The 7,500-nt window shown below is 39.3% G+C and overlaps 1 long non-coding RNA gene and 1 pseudogene across 1 annotated transcript in view; one reads left to right on the forward strand and one right to left on the reverse strand.

The window, feature by feature from the left end:
- Positions 1-3,763, forward strand: part of LOC138052414 (uncharacterized) — a 20,723-nt gene extending 16,960 nt beyond the window's left edge. The window contains exon 3 of the long non-coding RNA XR_011133062.1: positions 3,057-3,763. This is a non-coding gene — a long non-coding RNA (uncharacterized lncRNA). The remainder of the gene's footprint in view (positions 1-3,056) is intronic.
- Positions 199-2,672, reverse strand: LOC138051073 (uncharacterized; annotated as a pseudogene).
- Positions 3,764-7,500: the final 3,737 nt, after the last annotated feature.

The raw sequence follows: 7,500 nt of genomic DNA on the forward strand, positions 1-7,500 counted from the left end.
TCAAACGTCAAAATGTACAAAGAAATATATGGCCATCCGGACGATCAAACATTCTTTGTAAATTTTGACGTTTTTCAATGGCTGTATCTCAGTCAAAATTAGCCTTATTAACACCAAATGTGGAGATTTTGTAAATCTCGGTGTGCTCTTTCTGACTATGTGGATCAATAGTTGCTAATCCGATAATTTACAGATTCGTAGCTAGTCCCCTATGACTTGAGATCAGGCAATAATGAAAAATTGAACCAATAAGATATGTACTACATAGTCAAACGGATTTTAATCTATGTGTAGTAGGGATCGTGTGACATTTAAATGACTCCAAAGGCAAATCCGTCTTTCAATGCCCCATAGAATGAAGTTTGGAAATCCTTCACGGTAAATAAATGCACTGGTATGCGAAGCAGAAGATCACATTGTGAAGCTGTTGGGAAACATTTGCAGTTGGAGACACAACCATGTACTGTACAAATGCCAACTGTAAATGCTCATCAAAACCAATGACTGGAACAACAGGTGACCCGGTGACGAATTGCATGAGTTCAGATAATTCAATATCCGGCACCCCTGAAAAAAAAGTTATCAGTTAGCCTTCTGAGTGGAAGGAAAGAACTTCCTGCATACATGCATCATACATGTACATTATAAGTACTTACTTTAGTTGAGTAGATGATTTTGATGTGACATGATGATACATCCGTGATTGTGCATTTACTTGAGGTTCACTTGCCTCCATGAGCAGCCATGCAAACATAGTCTCAAAACAGTTTGTAGGTATTGATTTCCTTGGCCTTTTTTTGCTGCTCCTCACTAAAGCTCACTTTAAACAGGTTCAAAAATATGTCCTCATCCAACTTTTCGTCTGTATGATTGATGCAGAAGAGGGGTAGCAGTTCTTCAGGGTTTGTCTGTAGAGCTGTAAGAATTCCACAGGGTTTAAGGCCTTCCATTAGCTGGGATACCATAGGTAATCTCTCCTGTACAACATTTCCAATTATGATTGCCGTACATAGGAACAGGAAATGAACCAAAGCATCATCCATAAATGCAGGTCATAATTCCTTGGGATTGGACTAAGGGGGTGATTTTGCACAAGTCCTATGTATAAATAATAATTAGGCCCACTGTAGACACCTCAACCAATGGGATCAAGACCAGAATTTGTAAGTTGTTGTTTTCTTGAAACACTGTTTCTTCATGGTAATCTAACTTATTTCTCTTTTTCTTTAAATAGCTTCATTATGTAGTTACCGGTACTTTTATAGTTGAGAATGAACTTGATGATCACCATAATCACAAGTTACTGTACAACACAAACAGGCCCATATTGTGAAACAGGGAGAATTACACTGAGGGACAAAGATTACACTACCTCACAATTTTTTCTTTGCCTTGTACGGTGCTTTTTGAAGGTACCCCCCTAAAGCAAATTTTCTCTAAGACATCAACACCTTGTTCAGAACACAACAAGTCTTTGACATCTTCATCTCTCTGACTCTGCAACAGCTAAACGACAACAAAATATCATGTTAATTATGTGAAGTGAAGAGTTTACTCCAGTTTGCCCACAATCTGGTCTATCTTTTCTTTGCAAGTTACAAAAGGTCACATCAGTTACAATTATAATTTTTAAACACATTTGCAAGCTTTTTTCCATTCTTGAAAAGCAGTGCCTTCAGAATTGCTAGCACTACTGTGAGCCACACTAACTGGAAATTCATCTGGAGTGTCATATGCCGGTGGGGTATCCATTTGCCCCAAAAATGAAAATTTGTGGGCATTTTCTGCACATAAATCCGCATGAGCTACTATTTCATGCGCAAGAAGTGGCCATAGCAAGTAGGACATTCTATTTTTTGCCCATTTCTGGTAACCAGGTCTTCTTTTTGAGTACTAGTACTGGTCCTTAAACCCGGTAGACCCTGTTACCTGGAACTAGATCCACAGCTGGATGAGGGGGAATCCTGACAGACATAAGTCAGAGGTTCTGGAGTCTCAAACACTGATTGGTCAAATAAAATTATGCTGTCATTGTCTCAAGGTATATCGATCAGATCATCCTTGCTAGGCTTATCCTTCTTAATGTCTATTTCTTTGCAAATGAACAGATCAACCCTCGAGTATGGTTTTGCCAGTTCTTGTTTGTATTTAGCTACAGTGAAATTTTCGTCACTGCCTGGTACTTTAACAACCGCTTTCTGATCTGGATACAATAAAATGTAGTCCTCAACTCCAAAGAAAAATTGGTCATGATCAGAGTGTTTTTTTAACGGCAGCCCGGCATACTTCCACAGCTCCAAAATCTTTACTCACTTTCAACGGCACTTTGCTTCCTCTTACTATAGCCACCTGTCTTTCTTCGTTTTCACCGATTAAACCAACGTTCATTACTACTCTATTGTCAATACTTCTTTTGGAGGTGTATTTCGTGTTGTTGGCTTTTCTTTTGAGGCCTTTGTTTGCTTTGCTGAATCCTCTACGTTCCTCCTCTTTGGAGGCCAGGAATTCGGACAGTGATACTGCTGAGCTGACGAAGAAGACGAAGCATGATCCTCTTCTTGTGTACTTCCTCTTCCACTAACTGATGTCTGTGGAACCTTTGCGCCGCATTTGAAACAAAATTTGTCTCCAGAGTTCACGTTAATACCACAAGATACACAATACGCTGTCATTATACAGTAGGTAGATTTTGATTTAATGGCGCCACACAACTCGCGAACGTGTGGCGCTGGCTGACTGCTGTCACAAGTATCACGTGACAAAAATTATTTGCGACTTCGAAAATATTCTTTTTGTATTTCAAAAAGATTTTTGTATTGCAAACTATTTTCGCATTTGAGAACAAGTTATTTGTGGATCCAATAATCTTAATAGGATTTGTAAAAGTATTTCAGATTTGGAAAACCGTTCAAGACTGATTTGTCAATAAAATTGTGATTTCCAATTATTTTTTGTATTTGACAAAGATTTGGTGATTGTCCCTTATCGGCTTCCGTACATTATTTTGTCGTCACGTCAACATGATATTACAAATATCTTTATTTGAAAATTATTAGGTACAAAATGGTGAAGACTCACAATTGCCTGCTGGAAATAGAAAACAAGACAATGTTTCATATGACGTATGTAAGAGACTGGTATGACAGTGGGCGAGTGGCTGACGGGTTCGTATGGACTGATGTTGCCGCAGATGATCATTTAATAGTCAATAATTATGAAAGAGATAATTTCCTCGAAGGATGTTCTGGTTACGTGACTTATCAGATAGAAGGCACTGAGTTCTCAATCGCCTTCTCCAATCCATCCATTGGAAGAAATAAACTCGGTGTGGGTCTTGATGGAGGAAGAACTTGGGAGAACATGTCCTACCACAATTATCAGCCATTCGTCAACGATGTTGATTTAGGGCGTGGGGTGATATTAGTATGTAACTGTCAGTGCACCGGTGGAGAGGTAAACAAATGCTTAGTTGAGGTGAGCTCCCCCCAATGGAGTGCAAGCACGTGCACTACACCCTCTCTGCTGGTGGCACCAGTCCGGCAAGGATTTTTTAGTTAGGTGCTATACATAATCTGGAACTTCTCTTGTCTTTAGTAATCTTTTTATCGGTCAACGGTATGGTACGGGACGAGCGAAAATAGTCGTAAACTACTACTGATACATAACTTTGCTGCCCGTATGTTAACGGATACGAGAAAATCTGGTCATAATTCACCTATATTGAATGAACTTGGACGGCTCATTATTAAACATGTTCTGAAATTGCGTGATGTAACTATGATTTACAAATGGATTAACCTTCAACCTCCAACCTATTTACTAAGCGCTTATCTTTTCACACGTTGTGATATATATAAATCTTATTCGATGAATTAACATATAATACGCGCGGATATTTTGCGAGTTGCGTAGTATTTTTCCGAGCCCCGCAGGGGTAAGGAAAAATACGACCATGGAATAAGAGATTTATTATTCCACTAAAAAATAGGTGTTATCTTGCTTTAATTTTATTTGAGAAGAGTGTACTTCATGGCGCATGCAAACGATGTAAACAGCACAAAGAGCCAGCCAAAGATCTTTATTTGATTGACGAGTGACAAGCGATGACGAGCTAAATTCTCAAGCTTTGAATTTTTTTTATTGAAAAACTCCCGTTCCGTCCGTATTTACTCAAGTCCAAACCGGTCAAACCAGGACACTACAGTGTATTACCGTCTCATTTTGCGCGTTCTCTTGACCAAATATGATAAAATGGCGTCATAGTGGAATAATAAAACGCTATACATAATGCAACGCTGGACACAAAGACCAACTCAACTTAGTTTGCCTACAATCCGGGTCAAAAGACTTCGGGACACTTGTTAAATTTTGGGCGAAAAGTAGAGAATTTAGAAAATAGGGAATTTAAGATCTACGACGGCGAAGGCCGACGAAAACGTCACCTCAAAATATAACTTGGCTCTATCGTAAGTCTTTCGCGATTATTCAGTCGCGTTCGCGCCCTACAATATGGGCGAAGTATCCTAAAAATAAATTGGCACGAGCGGTTTCAAAGTTAAAGGGAACCTCCACTAAAACAACAAAATAACTTTAAACCACAGAACATCATGTTTACAATTGGAATTGCTCAATCTTTTTCCAATGAAAACGTTTGTATTCGAGAAAAATAAATTCCAAAAACGCTTATTTTGGCTTTCAAATTTCATGGGCGCTGCCATCTTGAATAATTGTGACGTAACTTGGTTGCCCTATCGTTCTGATACAAAGAGCGATTGTTCTGGAACAATAGGGCAACCAAGTTACGTCACAATTATTCAAGATGGCGGCGCCCGGGAAATTTGAAAACCAAAATAAGCGTTTTTGGAATTTATCTTTCTCGAATACAAACGCTTTCATTGGAAAAAGATTGAGCAATTCCAATTGTAAACATTATGTTCTGTGGTTTAAAGCTATTTTGTTGTTTTAGTGGAGGTTCCCTTTAAAGTAGAGAATGAAAGATTCTCTGTTGCATGCTTACGTTGTCATCAAAACCTCAAATTTGGTGATTTCACGTCGTCCTTATGCAGAGTACCGTAAGTATCCGTCCTAAAATCCGTGCTGCACGTGCAGCACGATTATTTATGCTCTTTTAACCAATGATATTACTGTTTTGTGGCGATGTCGTAGTCGTAGCCGTCGCCGTTTCTTAAATTCCCTAACAGGGAGTTTAAGAAACCACGACGGCTACGGTGACGAAAACATCACTTCAAACTATTAGTTTCTGCTATCCTAAGTGTTTCACGATGCTTCCACCTTGTTTATGAGCGAAGTATGCCATAACCAGATTGGTACGTACGGATTTGAAGCAAAGAGAGAGAAGGGAAGATTCATTGTTGTTTGTACACGTTGTCGTCAAAACCCGAAAATTTGTCCTTTTACGTTGTTGTTTTGACGAGTTCGGGAGAGAAATGTACAAAAAAGTGCCGCACGTGCAGCACGATCAGTCTTTCCTGTTTTAACCAATAATATTGCTGCTTTTTGGCGTTGTCGTTGCCGTAGCCGTTGTCGTTTCTTAAACTCCTTATGCCAGCGATCAATGAACGGATCTTGATTTTGGAGACCGTGAAAAATCAACTTTGTAACGGGGGGAGGGGGGAAAAGTGGAACTGTCCCAACAATTTTGCCCAGGATTGTAGGTGTCTGTTCATGATCAGCAGGACAACGCGGATTCTATTACATATTGGTAAAATAATTAGGATAGTACGCGCACTCTCATTAGGGAGTTTACGCAAATCACTACGGCTGGTGCTACTAGCTACAACGGCTTCCGTGACTGAAAAGGCCTGGGGAGCGTACGTCTCGGTGGTCTGCTAAATTTTAAGTTGACAAAGCAAAATACACAGAAACATGGGTTAAGGAGTTTAAAGTCTCTTTTATTTAGTTTCTCACAGCCAAATGGCTTCGCTCAAAGGACGATGGTCGTTGTTCGCCTTGCTAGGAAGAACATATTATCTCTGAGCAAAAGCAATACCATACACTTTGTACAATAACAACAATTTGGTGGATGAAATATAAAATTTCAGAGACAAATATCTCAAAGAATATCGAGTGAAGAACACAAATATATCAATACTCAAAGAAGCAAAGTAGCATCGTATAGTATCCAGATATAAAACATCTTCACTAAATCCTCAAAGCAAACTTAACCGAAGAAAAACAACCTCGTGCTGAACACGAATGAATCACTTGATTCACCTCGCCATTCCAACATCTTTGCCAAAACTTATCGTAAATTCATGATAAGGATTTACAAGCCTACTAGAGGCAACCTTGACACAATCTTTGACTTAAATTTACTTTAAAGGATATAGTATCCAATGGAATTCTTAAAATGCCGAGATGTCCGTTGAAAAGGGCCAGAGAAGCGATATAAACACGACGTAGTAGCCACTACGGTAAAACATCCCGACTTACGTAGTCAGATGTCACGCTATGGCTGGATGCAACCGGCCTACATGCGCAATGACCCTTTTTGGGGAAAATTTACTTCCGGCAGAAGTATTAGCGCCAGCCGTAGCGATTTGCTTAAAGTCCCTATTGGTTAACAGCTGTGTTTAGATGAGAGTATGGAAACACGGCTCTGACATTACACGAATCACGAATTTTGATTGGTTATTTATTGTCAGACGCGCGTTTTGATTGGTTGGTAGGAAACATGAGCGTGTGTCAAGAAAATCTGTTTCAATCAAGAAGCAAAAGAAACAGCAGTTTCCTTCATTTGTTTAATTATCTTTGAGAAAGATTTTATAAAAGCAATAGAGGACTTTTTTCCGTGTTTCCATAACCTCATCTAAACACTCGGGAGAGTTTAGAGAATTCGAGAAAGAAAGGGCAGGAAAACGTCCTCTATTGCTTAAAGAGCATTTGAAACGTGGAATAATCTCTCTCAGGGCTGATGATACGTGGAACTACCACTCAGTTTCGCAGTTCAAGAAGAGCGCGAAAAGGGAAATGTGGTGAAAAAATCGTGGAGATTAGTTGAATTTGTAAATGATTTATAGATACAATTGCTGATTTAAATTTGCACATGTCATATTTTTATAAAAGGAATGTAACTAGTTACACAACATCTCACGACGTTTTCCTGTACTCTGCGTAAATTAAAAGCCTTTCGGAAGAATTAGTATATTCTATTTCCAAAGTATTTTGTAATAAATCTGGAAAATTTTGTGTCGCCCGATGTTAGGAGGGCCAGCGGTCTAATTTTGACGCAGAAAACAATAGACTGCTGAACAATGAATTGACGGACATCTTGCGAATGCGTAGAAAAAAAGTGATAATCGTGCCTGGTGGTGGTAGCTCTGGACGCCGACTTCCAGAGAGCTGTACTTTGACGATGATCTCCGGAGGTCGCTTTCAGCCTGAACATACGCACAAAAAGTGGGAAATTGAGTTTCGTGGGGATTCACGAGCTGACACAAGAGAAATAAGCCTTTTAACATGCATAGCACACAACTCATT

Source organism: Montipora capricornis, chromosome 6 (assembly GCF_036669925.1).
Source record: "Montipora capricornis isolate CH-2021 chromosome 6, ASM3666992v2, whole genome shotgun sequence".
In the NCBI taxonomy this organism is placed as follows: domain Eukaryota; kingdom Metazoa; phylum Cnidaria; class Anthozoa; order Scleractinia; family Acroporidae; genus Montipora; species Montipora capricornis.